This window comes from Amphiura filiformis, chromosome 4, assembly GCF_039555335.1.
Source record: "Amphiura filiformis chromosome 4, Afil_fr2py, whole genome shotgun sequence".
Lineage (NCBI taxonomy): Eukaryota > Metazoa > Echinodermata > Ophiuroidea > Amphilepidida > Amphiuridae > Amphiura > Amphiura filiformis.
The window spans coordinates 72,804,909-72,828,762 of NC_092631.1; the positions used below are offsets into that span (position 1 = coordinate 72,804,909).

A 23,854-nucleotide genomic window follows, 5' to 3' on the forward strand; every position below is an offset into this window, starting at 1 on the left:
TTTATTCCATAAACGTATACATCTTAAACGGTACTCAACGTTACACGCGAGGAAGTTTTGATATTTAAACTGAATATTATGAATATAATCCTAGAAATTAGTATAGATGACAAAAACTGAGATGAAAATACTATTGATGCAACATAATGATGAGTATAAGAAGCGCAAGCTATCACTCCCTTGGAGTTAAGCATTGTAAACCTACCATTATTAGGGACTGTGGCTTGTACGACCTTCCATCTTTCAAGGATACTCTTGTTTCAATACTAGTATATCATGTGATCATTCAGGTACTTGTCAACCACTCACTTACACAGACCAAGTATATACTATAATATGACTATAACAACATCAAAACACCGAATCTTTGATCAAACTAAACCCGCCTTAGTGTATAAAATAATAACGTGTTTTCAAGATACTATTTATTACTGCCGTTTGCATTTTTAGTTTAGGGTAACTTGTGGATAGCTCAAAGCTGAAACATTGAATTTATGTGAGAATAATTAACAACGACCTTTCAATGTGAGCACAATACATGCGCGTATTTTTTTTTTTTTGGGGGGGCTTTGGGGCAGCAGCCCCGGGGTAAAAAAGCAGGGGCGGCGAAAATGAAGGGCGGCGGAAGAAGAAGGGCGACAAAAACAGGGGCGGCAAAAACGAAGGGGCGGCAAAAGAAATTAGCAACGAAAAAAGGGCGGAAAAATTTGATAAAACATAAAACTTTTGAAAAAATGGTACTATACATAAAAATGTGCTGCTTTTAGGGCGCTAGCGCCTGAAACCTTTTTTTCTTTTTTTTTTTTTGCTCTTCACTTTTCAAACGACCGAGAAAAAATTGGGTCAACCTTTTCGGGCTGTTGAGGAAGGGGCGGCAAAATTGAATTTTCTTCAGCCCCCGGGGTTGGGGCGGCCACGGTACGCCAATGCAATAGCAATGAGAATTATGCGTGAATTAATCAGAACACGTCTGTTATAAGGGAGCATTAACTTAATTATCAAATGTATAATATTCAAAGTTCTTCTAATATCTCCAATATAATTTTCAATCTAATTTCTTTAACGGCTTGAAATTAAAGTGTGAAAAATAGACGACGTTATAAAAAATAGTAAAATGAAATGAAATACGCCAATAAAACACCTTGAGGATTCATCTTTGACGTGTCGAGTGCAAATTTCCGTGTCATATCTGTTCTACAGTGATTCAACATATTGGGAAATATAATTTAGTTTTGCAATGCAGTGAGGTGTTGAAATTTATAATGTGTTTACTTGATTTTTACAAAACAATGAAACTCACTATTTTGTTGTTTAATTCAGTTCAGTTCGATGTCATTTTCAATCGACGAAAGGTTAGTTAACCTTCATTATTATATGCTTATATGGAATTGAAATTGGCTTGTTCCAGTTGAAATCCATACACCCGCTGTAGAAGACATGACCTTAAAGGCCCATTCAGTGATTTGCTCATCCGGACGATCGTAAAAATCATCAAAATTCAGATTTTGGTACCTTTGTAATTGGCATAGATGTGCTAACATAGCCTGCTAGTGGTTCGGTCGAAAGCCGTGTATTTTAGACAAAATAAAGCATTTACATGAATCTGGACTTTTGATACTGACAGTACAAAAAGTCCGACTCGAGATCGAAAGAAGCTCACTCTCCACCGTACCAACACGCGTTGCGTATTGTTTCTACTACTATTACATCAGTAGCTACTATTTTAAACAAAATACACAATTTTAACTGTTTTTCATATTTGAATTGACCGTTAGTTTGCCTGAATTGCCTCGGTGACCTTTAATTGCTTATTTTGTTTTCTACTACAAAAATTAAGCGTCTGTTTTAAATCAATTTAGACTCTACTTCCCCCGTGTTAGAAACACTGGACTAGGAAGTTTTTCCAGTCGATTGGTGGCGCACTGTACGAACATCTCGATTTTCTCGAGTCGATCTGATTTGAGTTAGAAAACCTTTCTAAAACTTCTGTTTTTTGACTAATTTGTCGATGTATTCAGGGGAAAAGTGGTTTAATGAAATTATGTAGACTTATTCTTTATTTCTAAGCAACTCTGACAAATTTCCATTTTTTAATGTTCCTGTGAAATCACTGAAAGGGCCTTTAATTTTCCACACAGGGGGTGCGAATTTCAAATGGGGTTTCCTGAATGGGTGATTCCATTTAAAATCTACACCCCCTATGTCAGAGATTACGTTCATGTATTCTGTAGGGGATATCTGGATGTCAACTGGAATAGCTCATTCTTTCAAACGAGCCAATTTGAACTGATGGAAGATCGGTCTTTTATGGATGCTTTAGCTAGCCAAGTTGTAAACATTTCAAGACGTGACGAATATCTACATGTTTGTGCGGCTTCAAATTTCAAATAATTATTTCAAAAATCCACGGATGTACGAGTAATTCATTAACGCTCTGAACTTGAGTCGTGGTAACAAGTGACCTACATCTGTGCAAAAAACCCTCGAATGTCCATCGAATGCGCTCCTTTAGCGGTAACATTTTGATACAGGGCTCTTTGGTAAGATGAGAACAGCACTTTACGCTAACTGTAAATCTTACGTTAAAAATGGACAATGACTCGGTGACATTCTCTTGGGAACCAAGATGACTGCACTAAGAAAACACTATATCAATATCTCACACATTTCTCAACACCTACTGCTTTCCACTTTCCTTTAATAAAACAAGAGTCAGTAAGGTTTGCCCAATCACTACGTATAGGGCAATCTCATACTTAGCACTGAAGTGATACGTACACTATTTATAGGTTTTTAAAGTATCACAATAATCTAAGTATATACTTTTGAATCATAAAAGTTTCTTAAGAGGCCTTTAAGCGGTCCTGTATATGTAATCCCTTAAATAATCCTGCAAAGAACTAAAATGGTTCAAGGAATATAAAACCTGGTAGTAACACTCAAATTAGCATGTGTACTATTGTTATTCAAATGACCCATTGGTTCTTATCAAGATAGTTTAAATAAAAGAGCTTTTAATAGATATAGAGTAGCGACAGGCTATTCATAAAAGTGGTACCATTGTTTCGAACAAAGGGGTTCCGTCATTAAATTGGTCACTGATCCGGCATCATATTAACGCTCTACACAACAGGCGAGCATCAATAAGTGACCACAATACAGTCATGTGTAAGGGCAGTCATGTGTAAAGTGGTACCATTGTTCTCACGTATCCCAAATGTGTGCTTGTGTGGGTCTTAAGTCTATTAAGGAGGCTTTAGCTGTCGATGCAATCATCTTTACCACCCACCTGACTTTAGGCGCTTCATTTAAATAAATTGAATGCTCTTGCTGATCGATTACACATCAGAATGTATTAAGGCTGCCATGTCCACATATCTACATTACTCTATAATGGTAATCGCTATACGTATCATGTAAGTATAAAGGCCTATATAGGCCTATAACGGTTGTTTTTTAACAAATTTCCATTTAATTTTATTTTAAGAAGGAGATTGGTATAGAAATAGTGGCGTACCCAAAGAGGGGAGGGGGTTGGCGAGGGGCACATTCAACCCTGTGAGAAGTCTTACGAGGGGAGGAGGGAGGAAGAGGGGAAGAGGGGATATGTAGAATGATAAGAGGCTGGAGGAAGGGAGAAAGAGGAAGAAATGAAGAGATATGATAAAGACAAGTAGATAAATAGAAATATAAGGAAAATGATGGGAATGAGAGAGGGAGGGTGAGAGGGGACAAGGAGAGCGAGGGAGTGATAAAGTGTAGGCCTAGGAAAGAATAAGTACAGAGAAGGGAAAAGAAAGGAATGATGCACACCGACATCGCCTGGCTAATAATTACTTGGACACTGTGTGATGAATACATTTAAAAATAATTATTAGGCCTATATAATAACTAAACACATAACAGCACTGGGCAGCCATTCGATGATGTCAATGCCTTTATTCGTTACGTAATTAAAACGCCCAGTCAGATGTATTTCACACCTGCCAAACACAAGTCACCCAATTTCGAAAACTGGATGTTGAATGTACACTCTCATGAATATTGATTGGCAACATTTTCCAATATGACAGCGCTCTAATCGGAAACAATAGAACAATAGACCCTGCAGAGCGTTGGTTTAAATACCCAGTTTTAGCCAATACAGAAACACTTCAACATACATTGGTGTGCTTCAGATATTATGTATAATGACAACACACAAACAGCACACGAAATAGATATTTTCAGAGAATAAAATGTGTACATTTACACAGGTGATTTGCATTTTGAGTATCTTCATTTTTCTTTGTTAATTTTTTCCTTCTTTCTTTCCTCATTGCCATTTCTGGTCTTTTTAAGGTACTGTCGCAAATGTGTACCGTTTCTTTCAGCACCATCGTGGGAACACTGACACAGTTCCAATTGACTGTAAAAGACTAACAATTCTCCGTATCACGTACTCAATGTAGTATGGTACTGATAAGAGGCGTTTCTTTTAATTCCCGAGTTGCAAGTCTACCTACATTCAATCGCTGTATAAATACGAGCAAGAGTAGTTTCCTTATATTTGATTCTAAACACATATATTTTATTCCTAAGAATACCAAATATTTTGAGTTTAAATGCAATTGTCTACATAATTATTTTATTAAATATTTGTAGGAAATCATTAAAAGAATGTGTATTTGGTTCATGTTTTATTTGCCTTATTAAAGGGGTTTGGTCCAATCTTTTCATGTTTTGTCATTTATCTTACATTGAGACCAACCATTAAAACAATATTTTTCTAAAATTTGAATTTGTGCAGAAATCAAGCGAGTAATTTCCATATTTCAATTCTCTGCTCTATCACAAGACTCCTCCACCTGGACATAATTCCCTCAATAATTCGCAGTAGACGAGGCAAGACTGGGTGGTCAACATTGAACATGAGTGTCGTTCTTCGTATTGTTACTGCAAGTCCAAGGAAAACAATCGGTTTTTTTCCATTAAAACTGAACTGTTCTAGACCCTAGGCATATGTAAAGATTTAAAGTCAAATTTGATCTTCAGTTGGTGCTTCATCATCAGTGTGTATGTATCATCAACTAAATTTTTATATCATAACAGATAATGAACTTCGTCAAAATTTCACAAGTAAAGAGGGTGAAGAGAGAAGTTGAAATTTTCACAATTATCAATGAGAAATGCCATTTTTTTCTCCCCAGTATTGATAATTCATAGTTATTTCATTCATGATGCAGTCATGTCTACAGTAGAATTCATCTCGACCTTTGCAGGACTTAAACCCCATTAAAAGCTATTAAACCAAGATAACACTCATTGAAGCAGCTCAACTGATTAAATCAGATCTTCTCTGGTTGTGCACAAGTGTCTGTTTTCAATGTGCGACATCGCAATAAAGCTGGTATTATAGCTTCAGTTGGGTAACCGAATATAAAGGAAACGAAAGGAAACAATGGTATGTGTACCTTTGTTCACGAAATGAGACAAAGACCTGCTTTGAGCAACATAATGATTGTTGACTTAACACGGTTTGGAAATAATTTCTTCATATTTTTGATGTTATCTGTCGTTTACATATCCTTCCTAAAACACAAAAGTGCGACCCTCTCCAAACATCTAAATTAGCTAAAAATTTAGGACATGTTACAAAACTATATTTTCTAGAACCTATTTAGAATAGTTTAAATGTAGCTTTTACCGTTTTTGTGGTATCCTTCAGAAGTGAGCGGTCCGATACCAATATTTTCGGTCAAATCTCCATTCAATTAACACGGGGAGTTGGCTAGCTATGCCTTGCCCTCACTCATATTTTACAAAAGTGCGACCATTTCTGAACATCTAACGTAGCTGTAATTTTAGGTCATGTTAGAGAAATATATTTGCTAGAAGTTTTGGAGAATAAATAAAATATTGGCTGGTTATTTTTCACACAGTGATGTTAACTAGGCAAGTGTCCATTCTTCCAACATACATCATTTGTAGAGGTCACGCGTCAATGGTGAGAGCACTGTGTATTGTGTATAGGAAAACGGACAGTAACTGCAGTATGTTTCATCATTAAAAACATACAAAATAGAAAAGAACAAAATAAAGTTAGGTGGAGGACGTACAACCAAAGGAATTAGGACTGCAAAAAGTTGTCTTCCTACATAACTGTGACAAAATTACCACTTTACAAAATACTACCAAAAAACAAAAGAAACCCAAAATAATATACAAAAACAGTCAAAAATGAAGAAATATGGTGGATAAGGATTTCGATCGTTGTCACATCTTTAATTAGAGTACATTCATATTGCAGATGTTTCGCCTATTGTTTAGATACTCGTTACGATACACAAACTACGCAAAGATTACTGCAAATTTAATCGTATAATACATGCCTATCAAATGTCAGGCGTAGCTTAAAGAATAGTTTGCGAATGTCGTACCTTTGAAAAGTGGTGGCTCATTTTTAAAATGTTTGAATAGCCGGTTGTGAGCATTTGAAAACCTGAACATCTAAATTGTGTTTAATGAACTCCGACGACTTGTGAAATCCTACGTTGAAGCAGTAAGCCCCTTATAAGCAAAAAGTATCCACCTCTACACTACTAATAGAAAAGTGTCTACTCCCAAAGTGCCTGCGTGGGTGGGCGATCGACAAGAATATTGCTGATATTTCACAAATTTAAGATTATGTGAAAGAAAGTGATTTTGTGGAGAAATTTAGAGAGAAGAATAAAAATATTCCTGATGAAAGAACGGCACGCATGTCTTTTCACATTTGTAACTGATTGATATAGATATTTGATTTTGTTTTATATATAGATACGATGTTAATTAAAATATAAGACAAAGATGATAAATTAGAATCTATTACTGACGAATCAATTAATCATTCGATATAAATTATACTCCCAACCTTCCCCTCTTCTTGCCCAATTTATAGCAGATATACCCACCTTAAGTGACGAAGATAACAAAATACAAGAACTTATTTTGTAATTTATGTCCCTTCAGTCCTGTTGCAGTAACGTAAAGAGTATATCATAGTGGTGGGGAATATGATGCAATATACGCCCATTCTAAAAGTATTTTGAAATATTGAAAGATTATTCTATGATGAGTAATATAATGCCCAATTTGACAGCAGAGGAACCATTCAAATCAGTAACTGTTATGACCCAAGAGACTCTCTAATAAGTGAAAAATATATTTGTTTCATCTTGATAACCAAAGTACCTAAAATATCCCTACCTTCTCACTAATTGTTTCGTATAAGTACTTCCTTTAATTTTCATACTTTTAACAAAATATGGTAGAACAATTTCTTTGACAGTAATCTCGTTATTGATTCTTTTGATCTTCTCGCAGTTTATGTTTATATAAGGAAACAATTGTCAGCTATAATTGAATAAATCAAATTCGGCAGATTTTAGTCAAAGAAAACTGGTGATAAATTCATATTCATAAAGCACATTTGATAGAAAAGTCTAAAATTAAATCAAGTGTTAGAGATTACCACCTGCCTGCTACGCATTTGACTGTTTCTTAGAAATAGGTATTAAAAACCTTTTTTGAATTTGAAATTAAAATGAAATTAAAGTATATTTTTCCTAATCAGTGTTGGCGTATGCATTTGTACGTTTTTACTTATTGGCGTCAATAAGCCATCGATATTTTCACAGTGGAAACAAGCGTGATTTCATTTTATTGAAAGTATTTGCTAGAATTACCACAACTGTCTAAAACTGTCAGATTTTGATCCTCTCTACCAAATTCCTTCACTTAAAGCATAGGTCCTAAAAAGTATTGTTGATTGCATACAACTCGATGACGCATTCAAAATAGAAGAAAATAATTTCAAATCAACTGTATAAAAATCAAATGAAGTGATTGAATTATTTAATCTCGCATCTTGTTTAAGAGTGGATGTACAAACTATAATCAAGTCACATGGCCAAACTATAATCAATGTTTGTCTCTTTCCAAGTCTTCCTAGTAATTCCAGCTCCTTACGTGACACTGATAACCAGTGTCACGGAAGTGAAAGTTTGCAAAAGCAATCAGTGGGATGGAATTTTGAGATATTTGAACTATGGGATTAGAGTTTGAATCCTGGATCTCTGTATTTCTAGAGTAGTAGTGTCAGGTCTGAGGTTGCTGGATCTTGTGGTTAGAACATGGATGTTGGCAGTAGGTCTACTGACACACTACCATCCTACCACGCGAAACCGTGTAGATGAAGGGACAGCTTACATATCAGATTTGCCCAACTACTTGCCCAGGAAACATTGCTGTCCAAGCAGCATGTTGCTTACGCAGGCAGAACATGTAACTCTTCCGAATTTGGCAGACTAAGATGACTTTATAAAACAGCAGATGAAATTTTACTTTTACACACAAAAGCTACATCTAATTTGACAATATTTCACCGGGCGAAATTTCATCCGGAGGAAAATACAAATATAATATCAGCAATAGCCTTGTCGATCACCCACCCACGCAGGCACTTTGGGCGTAGACACTTTTCTATTAGTAGTGTAGAGGTGGATATTTTTGCTTATAAGGGGCTTACTGCTTCACAAGTCGTCGGAGTTCATTAAACACAATTTAGATGTTGAGGTTTTCAAATGCTCACAACTGGCTATTCAAACAATTTAAAAATGAGCAACCACTTTTCAAAGGTACGACATTCGCAAGCTATTCTATAAGCTACGCGTGACATTTGATAGGCATGTATTATACGATTAAATTTGCAGCACTCTTTACGTAGTTTGTGTATCGTAACGCGTATCTAAAATGATTGGCAACACATCTTCAATCATTAATGTACTCTAATTAAAGGCGTGACACCATCGAAAGCCTTATCAACTATTTTTCTTCATTTTTGCACTTTTTTTGTTTTTGTTTTTGTTGTTTTGTTTTGTTCGTTGGTTGGTAAGGTGGTATTTGTCTCAGTTATGTAGGGGGTTAGGGTTAGCAGGCTTAATGCCATTGTTTGTACCTCCTCCGCCTTACTGTATTTTCTTCTTTTCTATTTTGTATGTTTTTTAATGATGGAAATAAATAGAACTATGAGCTTTCGATACTAGTAAGAAAAAATTGGTGTTTCTCATTGATAATTGTGAAATTTTAAACCTCTCTTTTCACCTTCTTTACTTGTGAAATTTCCCGGGGAAATTTCGACGAAAATTATTATCGTATTCTGTTGTGATATAGTTGATGATGATAGATTGAGGCATACAGATGATGAAGCACCATCTGAAGATCAAATTTGACTTTAAATCTTTAGTATATGCCTAGGCTTTGCAACCTTTTTATGGAAAACAACTGATTGTTTTCCTTGGACTTGCAGTTACGATAAGAAGAACGACACTCAGTGGCGTAGCGTCATAGGGGCACGGGGTGGGGGTGTGGTTGGTGGTGCACGTGCCTCCATCGATCTGAAATTTTAAAATATCTCATAGGAAAATAGCCGAAAAACGGCTTGTGCTCCCTGAATCAGATCCGGTGGCCCCCAATCATGGTCGACCCCCCCCCAATGTGATGACACACGCTACGCCACTGACGACACGCATGTCCACTGCGAATTATTAAGGGTGGAGGAGTCTTGTGATAGAGCAAGCAGAGAATTGACGGGCGTCGCACCATGATCGTGAGACGGTGGGTTGAAACCAAGGAGCTTGTATAACATGGAGGCTCAATATATTACGTAAGGCATTGTTTTGATTTGCCGACAAGCTATTCATCGAGTGGTACCTTTTGTTCATGACGAAAGGTTTCTACCATTAAATCGGTAACTGACCTGATCTGTTTCTTTTTGTCTTCCTCCCCCCCTCTCATCGCCCATCCGCTTCTCTTCTTTTAATATTGATTGGCAACATTTTCCAATATGTCAGCGCTCAAATCGGAAACAATACATGCTGCAGTCCGTTGGTTCGAACCAACGGGAACCGTCGTATGATGCCGCCCTTAACCGCTAATGCCTCTTACTACCTATGTGTGTACATGGGTACTGGACTATATAGAATGATTTCCAGGTGACTCTACACGTGAATCGGAATCCGCATCAATGCGATCCAATGGGATGCGTTTCAATGTAATCTACTCTTGTTCAGTCACCACACATGGCATCGCGTAATGATCGCCCTACACGCACACGGCTTCGCGCCATGAACGCCCTACTCGCACACGAACTGTAACGAGCATACCGTGGTAACATGGCATGTCGCCCATGGGGATCGACGCTAAATCAGGTACCGCGTGAGCAAACTCAAAAATACCACAAATAGCGCGAGTGTACACAAAAGAAACTTCGCGTGATGTCGCCAGGTCTGAACGCTGTACCGGTGTCAGCTGAATTCAAGTACGCTTAGAGGGCACAGGCATGGGAAAAACTTTACATTTATCTTATACTATGAAAAACACTTTTACAAATATTAATGCAGATGAAAAAGACTTATTGTACTTATGTAAGACAGTATGACTAGTTCGTACACTTGCCCTATATTATCAAACTGAATGTAAAATTCAATAGCTGGCGACAAGCTATTGATCAGCGACGAATGGGATGCGTTGTTTTGTCTCACCCCGTAAAGTACGATCAAGTTAATTGGATAAAAGCCATTTCCTGATAGGTGGCGATTAAAGTTGCAACTACCCTTAGTAATGAAAAATCTAGGTAATAGTAGGGATGACCAATGAACCATCAACTTGATTAGAACACTCCCATAGACATGCAGGGAGCTCAACTGTGCACTGCTTGCACAGACATTTCTAAATTGAGCTCATTCTTTTATTTTTCATAATTTTTCTGTAAAAATTGGAGATGTTAATGCCAATTATGTTTTGTAACTATCCTGCAAATTACAGCATCATAACTTATTTGGTTTTTCTGTAAGTGTGAGTCAAAATTGGTCCATCGCCACAGTGCGCTTAATTGCCAGTGGCCCAGTGCAGCACTGCTCAGAATGGCACAAAATATTCAGATGAAAAAGATCAGGTGAACACCTTGACCTACTGAGCTGTAATTTGGCAGAGTTGTTGTTATTACCTCTATCATACCCTCTGTAAAAAGAAAAAAAAACCGGACAAGTAGATCTCGAGTTAAAAATTAAATCACCAGCTTCCCTTTGGAATTTCCAAACACCTTTCGAATCATGTTAAATAGACACCTTTCTGAACATAAATGTGAAGTTTCATGCTCATTTGTTGTATTATTCACCTGATCTCAACCCTAAACATTTTCTTATATTTATACCATCTGCACTGACTTGCTGCTATACACGCACAGGAGCTGTACTTTTAAAATACGCGCCTAATCAATAATGAGTCTTTCACTCCATTGTTAAAGTACTGTGCTCCCTGTAGCACATGGAGTGACCAGGCCCTGGATGTGATGGTTTTGTAGCACATGACAGTATTCATTCAAGCCTATCAAGGTCTGTTATTAGCCACTTGCTGAATGGCTGGGCATTATCAGCTATCAAAGAGATACCTTATGCTGCTGCCAATCACAATAGAGGTTAAACATTTTGTTAAAACCCCAGAAGTGATATCAGGACAAAGCTGTGCATGTTGGTACTTGATTGTTTGGATTCCTATGTTGAAAGTCCCTTGTAGTACATTAGTATTTTTCTTATGTGTAGTGTATATTGTTGTGGAAAAAAAGTTCACCTGGACTTTTGATTTTGTGCCACTTTGGCCATTATGGATGATTTTTGGCAAATGTTTTCTAAAAGCATGATTTCAGTGCCTCGGTTTGAAGAAATACTTAATGCTATTGACTAGTAAAGTGCCATTTCATAAGAAACCCTTTGATACTTTCACAATATGCTTGTTTCATGTTTGCATATATATTAAAATAAAGAAATATAAAAAGGTAAATATATGCTTATACCAATTTTGCTCACATTGCTATATTTAGACTTTGTCAATTTATTTCGTTCCAATGACCGGTCAGAATGGGAAACTTTGAAAATTCATAATTCGAAAAGTTTTTGACCGATTTTGACCATTTAACCACCAAAATACTTCTGTTGATGAGTTCTTTCCAGAAAACAATCTTTTGTAGCAAAAGGGGCAACATGAAATTATGATGGTCATCCCTAGTAATAGCCATCTTATTGCTCTGAGGATGTGTTTATTCGTATCAATTGTCTGTTATGAGTAGAAACGATTGAAAACGATAGTGATATATTATCTTGTTGTCGATGTCTACATTAATTTACAGCTTTCACTCAACTGTTTGAGTGTTTTCATTGGTCACCTTGCTGGATCATCTAATATCATGAACATATACTTTTCTGCTGTAATTTGGGAGTTAGAAAGCATAATACGTTGTAGTCAAAAGATGAAAACGTGGTCCAATCATGGAACACAATTACTGGAGAACATTGAACGGCTTTGTAAATATAAAGAAAGGGCCGCATTAGAATAGTGTTATAAAATGAGTCTATCCACATATGATATAGTTTATTAACATAAAACACGGTTGGTTGATGAAGTCATTTATTACATTTTCTAACAAAACATTATATAATGTTCAATTCTAGACCTGGACAAACCAACAAGTATCACACTTATATGTACATATATTTCCAGCTCTTTTTAACATAATAGATTTTCGTTCCTTTTCCATATTATTCATCTTTTTCTGTGGTTTTTATGATATTTTTTAATTCTATAAACTGTATATTTGTGTGAAAATTGGGGGCGCTATTTACATATATTTTTAATTTAATTTAGCCAAATAATATATATAAGTTACTTCTAACATTTCATGATAAAAAGTTTTTTGAAAATGTCGTTGTTATTTGTTACTCTTTTTCTGATGTTTTAATCCCATTATACTAATACTTGTAAAGATGAAAACATGATTTAAGATAAATAGCGCCATCAGTGTTCACCTTTTCTTAAAAATGACTTAGTTTTACATGCAGGAGCAGGATGGAAAGTCCGAACACAATTTAGGAGAACATAGAACTGTTTTGTAACTAAAAAGGGTGAAAATTTAATATTGAAATTAGGCGTTCCAATTCGGTATAAATAAACGAGTCAGTGTGCTCTGGTGTGTAAACTTCTCCCTCATACAAACAGGCTCATGTATGTTTTCTAACTATGAGACTATCATGCAGGTTCATTTAACACTATTATTTTTCAGCCCTTTCTTATAATTAATTAAAAAACAGTTTAATGTTCTCCTGTAATTTAGATACAGAATGTGTCCCTGAAATTATGTTAGCTAGCCAGCTATATTCATCAGTTGAGTCAAAGCTATAAATGAGACATTACCCAAGTGCCCAAGAAATTAGATCCGTTTAAAGATGTATAGAAATGAAGGAGGACGAAGAGTCTTTAAAAAGTCCTGGCATATCGCATACAAACCACGAAGGAAATAAAGAAGTTGCAATAAATCAATCAATAGATGATTAAATAAATATAAACAAAATAAATAAATAAATAAATAAATAAATAAATAAATAAATAAATAAATAAATAAATAGATAAATAAATAAATAAATAAATAAATAAATAAATAAATAAATAAATAAATAAATAAATAAATAAATAAATAAATGAATAAATAAATCTGTCAAGTAAATCTAAATTATAAAAAAAAACCCTTATTTTTAGTATGACCCTTTAAACGATGCCTCTGCTTATTTATTTCAATTTTCAAAACAGATATCACCCACGTGACCCCATCTTACATCGTCGCCAGTAGTCATTACAAAAACTATTTGATTGTAATTTTTAAGCACATCGTATTTATAATGAAATGTCAAGTAATGTCCTTTAAACATAACAACGATGTCTATATTTTAAAGGTAGTAACGTGTTTATTTTTAGTACTACTTCACGGAATTCGGAAGTCCAAACATATGTCTTCTTGCTCTTCACACCATAAAACAATTAATGGATTTGAAGTGGTCCTTTAAGTGGTCGTCTGGTACTTAAAAATAAGCATAAACTCTTATTTAGGTAGACATGTTTTTATAAGTTGGTGATTGAGCTTCCGCTCTTACAATCTATTTGAACATCCCCAATATCTTACAAGAGCTCATATTAAGAACCATGATTGTGCCATGTTTTTCGAATTCAGAATACGGGCACCAATCTCAATTTCGGGTTAGGGTTAGGGTTAGGATTAGGAGAAGAGTTGGGGTAGGATCAGGATAAGAGTTTAGGTTTAGGTTAGTATTAGGGTTAGTATTAGGATTAGTAAATAAAACTAAGAGTTGTCCCCTGAATTCCACGGTGCCCTGGAAAATTTTAAGTTATATTGGGATTTTTTTGCTCATGTAGTAGGGGAATTTGTTTTTAAACTTCCATTTCCCCCTCAGTCCAATGGTGCGTCTCTTACTTTCCATGTGTAGCCTGCTACAACGAAATGAGTATAAAGTCGCAAGTTGGTAGTTTCTACACGCCCTGACTGCTGCTGCAAAGGACATAATTTACTACTGGCTTCCTTGTACATGTACAGGTGCGCGGCAAACAAAGAACATCAACTCAGCAGCCAGGATGTCTCGAAACTACCAACGTGCGACTTTACGCTCATTTTGGCGTGTGTGAACGCAGCTTTATTCATCTCGATTTCTATTTTCAATAGCTATAACACAGGAAGCACAAAAGACGTCTTTCAGCTCTTTCTCCATCTATTTTAAACTCCTCGATTGCATTTTGGTTCACTATGTCTCACTAAAACGCAGCGAGAGAGTATAGACTAGTGAAGCATTATGCCGCCTCCTTTCTTTATTACATGTATGTCAAATAGATATTGGAATCTGGCAATCAATTTATTCCAAAATCACGTTTCATAATTTAATCAGATTTGGATTAATCCTCCTAAAGATTATCCGGGATAATTTTTAAATTATATTGAATGGAAACTATTTTAAAGATTAAAATGTCAAACTCGTATAATATTTGAATAGATTGCAACGACTATACTAAGAACATAATCGATTGGTAATTGCATAGGATTTTCCCACTCAAAAACGGTAGTTTTATTTGGTAACTTATGTTTACTGTCTTTAAAATAATAGCTTTTGTTTTAAGTTTACGGATACTTCTATGCGCAGTGTGTTCCCATTATTTCTAGTTTATTATTTCAAGCGGTACCAACCCCATCTGCAAAAACAGAAAATATCTTCTTAACATAAATCGTTAACCATTCTGAAATCAAAGAGCTTCCGAGATTATAGTGTACTTTTCGGTTTGAACTAAGGAATGAAATGTCAGAGAACAGTGATAAAATAACTCAAACAAAAGTGTACTATTAAGGCGGGTCAGCGGGGAACATAACCAAACATAAGGAATGGTATGGTTCCATAAAGGAGATCACAAGGCTTGATATATAGGGTGTAATTTCTGCCCCATGTGCATGAATTTTCTCCGGAGGGCGAAAACACCCAAACTTTTTCGTTTTGATAATTCTTATATTATTGACATTAACTCAAGAACGACAAGAGCTAGGGAATATAAATTCAATGATTCACTTCCTTGCCTCATTTGCTATAAGATCAATTATTCTAATTAGTTAGAAGCACACTTCACTTTTTGGTCCTATAGCGCTATCGGTGTCCGAAGAGGTACCGATGACACTTTTCATCATACCCTGAACATTTATACAGTGCATTTGTTTTTTATTTAAATGAAAAACAATAATAACACCATGCAGCTGTTAATTATTATGCTTGATACAATTTATTATATCTCCAGGGAGTGTTGTTAAGAATCATCGGTACCTAATGGGACACCGATAGTTCTATAGGACCAAATTGGATGTGGTGCCTTAGAAGCACACTTCAATTTTTTTTAGTCCAGCCATCCCACTCGCCGTAATGCCGATGACCACAAGGATATCTTCACACGAATATGCGACGCCTTTGGCTATTATACCCATCTAGAGAGAACGTGATTATATTTACAAGTTTTATTTCATAATTAATTACCGGCAATGTCATGTTAATACTCTAAAACCGCATTCTTGCCTGACCAAATTTTCAAATACTGTACGCAGTTTTGACACCTGTTACCACGGGCCTGTTACATCACATCTCTCTCTAAGAAAATAGAACCTTTGCGTTAGTTTGGCTTCCCTTTCAATTGACATCTTTGCTCATTTGCATTTATATTAGTTCACAATATAATGCTATTAATTAGAATAATGGACAAGTAAGGGCATAGTCATGCTTCGCATTTGAATGGATTTGTGAAATAATAATCGAATTTCAATGAGCACAACGAGTCTAAGCTCATTTAAATGGGTGTTTATAATTTATTCAAACTGCATGGTTATTACACTATTTCCCTCCTTTATACGAGGTGTAGAGTACAAACAGGCACATCCGACCATTGTAATGTCAATATTCAAATAAACCTAGAGCGGTTACCGCACCATAGCTGAACCATGGGGCTTCGGCAGTATTCTATGGTATACCACACGTTTCGAACTTTTTCTTATTCATGTTACACCATTTTGTGTTGTTTTCGAGATATTCAATGTAGAAAAGACGGGTAGACACAAAATATGAAACGGGTCTTTTAAGGGAACATTGATCTGGGTCTTATGAGGAGTGTTTTATTAAATTCTTTACTATTTCTCTTTCATTTGAGACCACCCGGGGGTTATACCTTCTTGGCATTTGGAGATACATGTATTGAATGGTTCAGCAAAACAATAAAAATTCCACGTACATGACGTAGGAGTTTTATCTATCAGCTATAAGCATGCTAAGAGCCACAGCCGCCATCTATTCAGAAATATTCGTACCTACACTTAGCTCGTCAGAGGAGCCCCTAAAAATGGAAAGTCACATTACGTTAAGGGATGGGGTATGAGCGTTTGGACAGTATTAATTGTGGGACATTAGAGCACATCAGACATATCGAATTGCATTCTGAATACGAAGAATATCCTTCTGATTTTCTGAAATTCGCAATGTAATACACATTTTATGGCAAATGATTAAAATTTGATATATTTGATATTTAACAGTACTCGAAGTAAACTTTATAAATCTGATGATTTATACTTGAAGTGTATGTAGGTGGGATGAAAAGCCGACGATCAATTGAAAACTTTGACCTTTCGTATTGAAGATATGGATATTTTTTCCCAAAACTCCAACAAAATTAGGTCTTTTGGGAAAAAATCCATATCTTCAATATGAAAGGTCAACATTTTCAATTGATCGTCGGCTTTTTCCTCCCAGCTACATACACTTTAAGAACATATGAATACATGAATCCAAAACCCACCCAAGTCCATGGGAAGTGATTTTGAGAAAAAAAACCTGTGTATCATTTTAATTCCTTCAGTTAGATTTACCTGGTCAATATGGTAAGTTGTACGTGCAAATGGGTGAGTTAAACTGTATTAGGTATGACGATTAGCATTTCAGGGACTTTGTGGGATTCATTTTAAATTCTGGACTTGGGTGGTTTTTTGAATCATATACAAAGACAATAATGTTGGAATGAGCTAACCACTAGTAAGATAATACAAAATATAGCACACAACATGATGCAGTCATGTCTACAGTAGAATTCATCTCGACCTTTGCAGGACTTAACCCCATTAAAAGCTATTAAACCAAGATAACACTCATTGAAACAGCTCAACTGATTAAATCGGATCTTCTCTGGTTGTGCACAAGTGACTGTTTTCATGTGCGATATCGCAATAAAGCTGGTATTCATAGCTTCAGTTGGGTAACCGATTATAAAGGAAACGGAAGGAAACAATGTTATGTGTGGCTTTGTTCACGAAATCAGACAATGGCGTGCTTTTTGTAAACCAGCATTCTTGAAAATGAGCAACATAATGATTTTTGACTTAACACGGTTTGGAAATAATTTCTTCATATTTTTGGTGTTATCTGTCGTTTACATGTCCTTCCTAAAACACAAAAGTACGACCCTCTCCAAACACCTAAATTAGCTAAAAATGTAGGACATGTTACAAAACTATACTGTCTAGAATTTTAGAAGAGTACTTTTAATATTGGCCGGTTATTTTTCACACAGCGACGTTAACTAGGCAATGTACTATTGCCTATAACATTAACTAAAACACCAAAGTACGAATATTTTTAAACATCTAAATTAGCTAAAAATTTAGGACATGTTACAAAACTATATTTTCTAGAACTTTAGAAGAGTACTTTTAATATTGGCCGGTTATTTTTCACACAGCGACGTTAACTAGTCATATCCCCATACTGTTAACGTAGGGCTATTTGTAAAGGTCACGCGTCAATGGGAAAGAGCACTGTGTATTGTGTATAGGAAAACGGACAGTAACTGCAGTATGATTATGTATAATGTTGATAAGCATTCTGCCATGTAATATCAACCACACACTTTCCTTGATTAAACCCATTTCTTTTTCAAAAGTCACTCTCCAGCAATGAATGTGTTACAAGTGGCCTTTTATAAATACTGGATTTCAATCAATGTGTTACAAGACTCAAATCATGGACTTGGGTTGATTCTTTCATACATGCTATTTTTCATATGCTCAATAGACACAGAGGATGAATTCGAGTTGTTCTTTCATACATATGACAGGCCTATGTATAGCAACACTTTCCCATGCTTAACTCAATTTGGCCAAAGTATGGACTTGGGTGGCTTTTGTATTCATATATTCATATCATTAGATTTATAAAATTTACTTCGAGGACTATTATATTATCAAAAATGTGAAAAATATCAAGTTTTAATAATTTGTCATAAAATTTGTATTATATCGTGAATTTCAAAAAATGAAAATTATTTGATATCAGAAGGACATTTTCGTATTCAGAATGCAATTCGATATGTCTCATGTGCTCTTATGTCCCACAAAAAATACTGTCGAAACACTCAAAACGCTCATTCCAGATCCCTTAATACAACTTGAGAATAAAATTTTTTCAATGTGTGACGGCTAGTTTTGAAGTTAATGCAATATTTAAAGATTATTGCTTCCGTGTTTGGGTCACTTCGAGACTTACTGGCTACAAGCTTTGTTGGCAACGCGGGGTGGTCACGTGCGTATTTATAAATACGTAATTATAAATGTAGTCGAAGTATACTGATTAGTGGAAAAAACAATCAAATCAACTCGTCATTAATTTGTTATAGTAAAGGATTAGACAGATGATGACGTTGATATAGAGTAATAGAGGGTGATAGATGGTGATAGAAGGGAAATTTGACATAAGTGGAACCGGCAACGTTTAATTATATTGCGATATATGACACGTTTTGGTGTATGTGTTGCGACTACGACTATTAAAAGAAATGCAACCATATTCACACGCCTTGGTCTTGTTCTCGTATCCTATGCGTGGGATATGTGCGTATGTGTCTTTGTTATTTTGTGATATTGTGCAAAAACACTGAAGAAAAGGGTTAAATTTTTGATGCCAAGCGCAATCTACTAGTCATTAATAACGTAATTAGTGGAAAATGAACAACCACTCCATCATGCTTATAATTTAGTATAGTAAATGATGAACAATCAATTAAATATCAGGTAGTGAATGGCGGCATTTACCATTCATAAATGCCCTGATTATAAGAGCTTCTATAAAATCATAAATCCTTTGTTATTAATTAGTGGAAATTGAGGGGGGAAAGTGATTCATTACCATTAGATTCAACAAGGTAGTTAAGGGGGTACTACACCCCTGCCCAATTTTGTGCCTATTTTTGCATTTTTCTCAAAAATTATAGCGGATTGGTGACAAGTAAGATATGTATATTATAGGGGCAAGGACTACAAGTACTGCACTGGAAATTTTATTTCAGCACAGACAACAGTTGTGGAGTTACAGTCAAAAATGAGGGAAAACCAATATTTGATCAATAAATCAATAACTACTTGCCTTGAGTTGCTGAAATTTCAGTGCAGTAGTTGTAGTCTTTGCCCCTATAATATACATATCTTACCTGTAACCAATGCGCTATAATTTTTGAGAAAAATGCAAAAATAGGCCCAAATTGGCCAGGGGTGTAGTACCCCCTTAATGTTAATTGTATTATGACGCATTTGGATCTCACCAAATATCTCCAAAATAAGTATTAGGCCTAACCGTTTTTGGAGAAATGTATTTTTATTGGTCAAGCGTGAGCGGGTTATTTGAATATATACGGCAACAATTTTCGCTCAAAGGACATAGAAGTTCACTTTTTAATGTGCGAAGATAACAGAAACGACGAGCAAGCAGATCTACTAAATGAGTCTGAGAAAATAAAAATGGCGACAAGGCGAAAATACAGCTTATTTAGCCAATGTCAACATGGGATCATTAACAGAAATAGTTTCTATTACGTCAGCTATATGGTATTCACAATATAAAAGTAATGGAAAGAAAAGTGCAAATGCTCGTCATTTTCGGTAAAAATTATTTGAACAAAGTGTCGATTTCGGATGACGTCATGTATGTAAATACGTACGATTTCATAGCTAAGTTCTATAAACCACAAAATCATCAACAAAATCTCAAACAATAGCAAATAGACTCTCTTCAATATCAGACCAACACAAATCGACCATATCAGCCCATGTCGCCGCAACAAACCACGTTATAGACTAGGAGGGAGCAAAGCTCCTCCACAGAGAAGACGAAAGATATCCCAGATGGATAAGGGAATCCAAATGGATTCTTCGCAGCGGAGACAAAGCAATGAACAACCAAGGGGGTGCAACATTCAACCTCAGTCACAGTTATAATTATTTGATCAATTTTAGAAACACCACCAGTGTTGCTGGATCAAGTCATCACTCATGATTAGGAAACCAGACAAGAAGATTTCGAAACATCGTGTCTCCATAAAATGTTTTATAGAACGTAGCTTCAAATTGAACAGCTACAAATTATCCAAATGAACCTCTTTCAGAATGTTAAATACGTACGGTATGTATGTAAAACCGTACGGTAAACACGTACGGTATGTAAAACCAAATATGAAGGTATTCAAAAGTATGTTTGCTAATATGAAGGTTCAACGATTCAGAATACGATACTGGTATTCAAAAGTATGTAAATGAGATGAAAAGGGTTGAACCCCGGACATGAACATGTACAATAGTTCGCCTCTATATAGTTATTATAAGGTCTTTGCTATTATCCAATGCAATGACTGACAGGGCTGTGTTTCACCGACTGCGAAAAGAAAAGTCACAAGACTACAAAGTCACAACGCAAACAAAATTTTACAAACTATTTTGTAGGAACCATAAGCAGGCATAATGGGGTGGAATATGCTAGAAATATATTCAAGTTCAAATCACTATATAAAATTATTCAAAACATTTTCTGTTTTAGCAATTAAAATTAACATTTGAAGTTCTTAGTTTCAAGGTCTGTTAAAAAAAGCACCGACACAATTTTATTTCAAAATCGGTCGGATGGAAATTAAACGTTAAACCCTTTTCCAAATAATTCAAATTTGTGTTCTAGTGGGTAAATTTTGCTGATGTATTAATTATTAGCAGACTTGTAGTCGAGTCCCCAGACTCAATTGTTTGAGTCGAGTCGTATCATCTAGAGCTCGGAACTCGAGAAGAGTGGAGTTTTGGATTTGAATGCAGAGTCCAGTCATCATGGTCATTGCTGTGCAGTAATGATTTATCAATGCTCACGATGTACGAATGTATAGGTTTCTTGTTGAATAATGACAAGTGATCTCCATACATGTTCAAAATAAAGAAAGAAAGAAAGAAAGAAAGAAAGCAAAGAAAGAAAGAAAAAAAGAAAAAAAGAAAGAAAGCGAAGAAGAAAGAAAGAATGAAAGAAAGGAAGAAAGAAAAAAGAAAGAAAGAAAGAAAGAGAGCAAAGAAGAACAATAGCTAAAATAATGTAAGAACAACAACAGCAATAAACAGCCGAAAAATGAAAAGGAGTTTTCCTTAAGAAAGGGCAACAAGTTAAGCTTTAAAGGTGAAGTAACCTGTCCGTTTAGAGTAACTGCATACGTGGAAATAAAATATGCATCTGAAGTACCCTATAAGTGTCTTACCTTTTTAAGTACTATTTGCAAATAACGATATAAGTAATGAAATGCACTAGAAAAAAGTATAAGTGGTATTGTTGACCCCAATTAGTATTGGTAACTGACTGAAAATAAAATACTTTAGTTTTATAATTGAATTAAACACTACCATTAAGTTTTAACTGCAAACAGTTCATATTGTAAAGCGGAAATACCGTGTTTGTCTATAGATGATATTAGCTGTTTGTATAAACGGCTGTTATATTTTTCAGAATTAAATTAAAATTGAATGACATGCTCCCCCCCGAGAAGAGTTATGCAGGGGGATTAAGCTAAATTCACGGTGTTTGTATTAGCAACGCAAACCTATGGCAAATTTTGTTGTCTTGCTCTCATCAAAGTGAGGCAAGGTATCGATCGGTTATGAATAATTAACATCAACTCTTACTCGGCCCATGTGATTGAGGTCACCACATAAAGGTGTCGTAAGTTTAGTGAATCGAACCTGTTGCTGGCACGGTCACGATGGCCGGAAGTGGGTCAACTACTATGGTCTAATTTGATAAAAGTATGTCTTTTTGCTATAAAGTAAAGAAAAGAGTAAAGGAGACGATCCTGTATAAACAGTGATCGGAGTGCCCATCTCTCTTTCATTGGCGATTGGGCCAGACTCCTCCATGTAATGTTGCTATAGGGGGATCGCTACACCTCCTCTACAGCGAGTCCGTTACCTTCCCAGCATTTAAGAATGCCGGTACCCATTTAAACACCTGGGTGGAGAGGAGTAATCGAGATAAAGTGCCTTACTCAAGGGCACAACACGATGGCGTCGCCGGGGCTCGAACCCGCAACTTTCCGATTATGAGTCAGTGCCCGTTCCGCTAGGCCACCGTGCTCCCCTCGTGCTACTATTTTTGCTATAGTAATATCAAAATGAGGGCCAACAGTCAATAATACGAAAGAATTGCATGACAGGTATAAGATATGAAATACAATTAAGTTATAAAAACCATTGCTACCTCACGTGACCTTCCAGCATGGCGCCGTATTTGTCTGTGTGTTTGTATTCGTGTAAAAAGGATACCAATCTGCACTAATCAAATATAACGACGCTTGACTCCCAGCATGAATTATTGATTTTATAAGTAGGTAAACAAAATCACACAGTATTGACTATGGTGTCAGAGTAAAAGACCAATGAACCATATTTTGGGCGAGTATGACTGAGGTAACAGATTTTACGAATATCTATTTTAAAAGCAAGGGGAAAGTGAGTGAGTGAAGGAGGGAGGGGTGAAAAAAGAGAAGGATGGTCGAAATTTGCGGGGAGGGGAGGAAGACAAAAAGAAAAAAGAAAGAGGGGAGGGAGAAGGGGAGAGAGGGAGAAGGAGAGCGTGGGACTGGTAAAGTGTGGCCATAAGAAAGAATAATTATGTGCCGAAAGGAAAAGAAATGAATGAATTCAATAAATGTAATAATAATGATTATATAGACTAAACACATAACAGCATACTAAGCAGCCACTTGATGATGCCATAGCCTTTATGCGTTAGGTAATTAAAATGCCCAATCAGATTTATTTCACACCAGCAAACACAAGTCACCCAATTTTGAAAACTGGACGTTGAATGTACACGCTCATGAATATTGATTGGTAACACTTTCCAATTCGCCGTAGAAGTGACGTCATAAACGGATTAACTACTATAGCAACAGAGGAATTTGTTTTTGAATAGATCGCCCTGCACTACAAGCAGGTTGCACTCATCACCTCTGTATGTATGCAATCATAGATTTAATACAATACCGCTCTTTTCAGATACTAATCTTACAGGTGCGAGTGATTAGCATTTTCTTTGACATTTATGATTCAATGCATCGGTACCGCGTG

At 35.8% G+C, this 23,854-nt stretch overlaps 1 protein-coding gene across 2 annotated transcripts in view; it reads right to left on the minus strand.

Moving 5' to 3' along the window:
* Positions 1-23,854, minus strand: part of LOC140151383 (uncharacterized) — a 46,862-nt gene that overhangs the window by 13,367 nt on the left and 9,641 nt on the right. The window contains exon 1 of one of the 2 annotated variants that reach the window (XM_072173702.1): positions 6,933-6,975. The exons of the other annotated variant lie outside the window; for it this stretch is intronic. The gene's annotated coding sequence lies outside the window, so the exon portion shown is untranslated. Of the gene's footprint in view, positions 1-6,932; positions 6,976-23,854 lie in introns of those variants that run through there. 2 annotated transcript variants of the gene reach the window in all.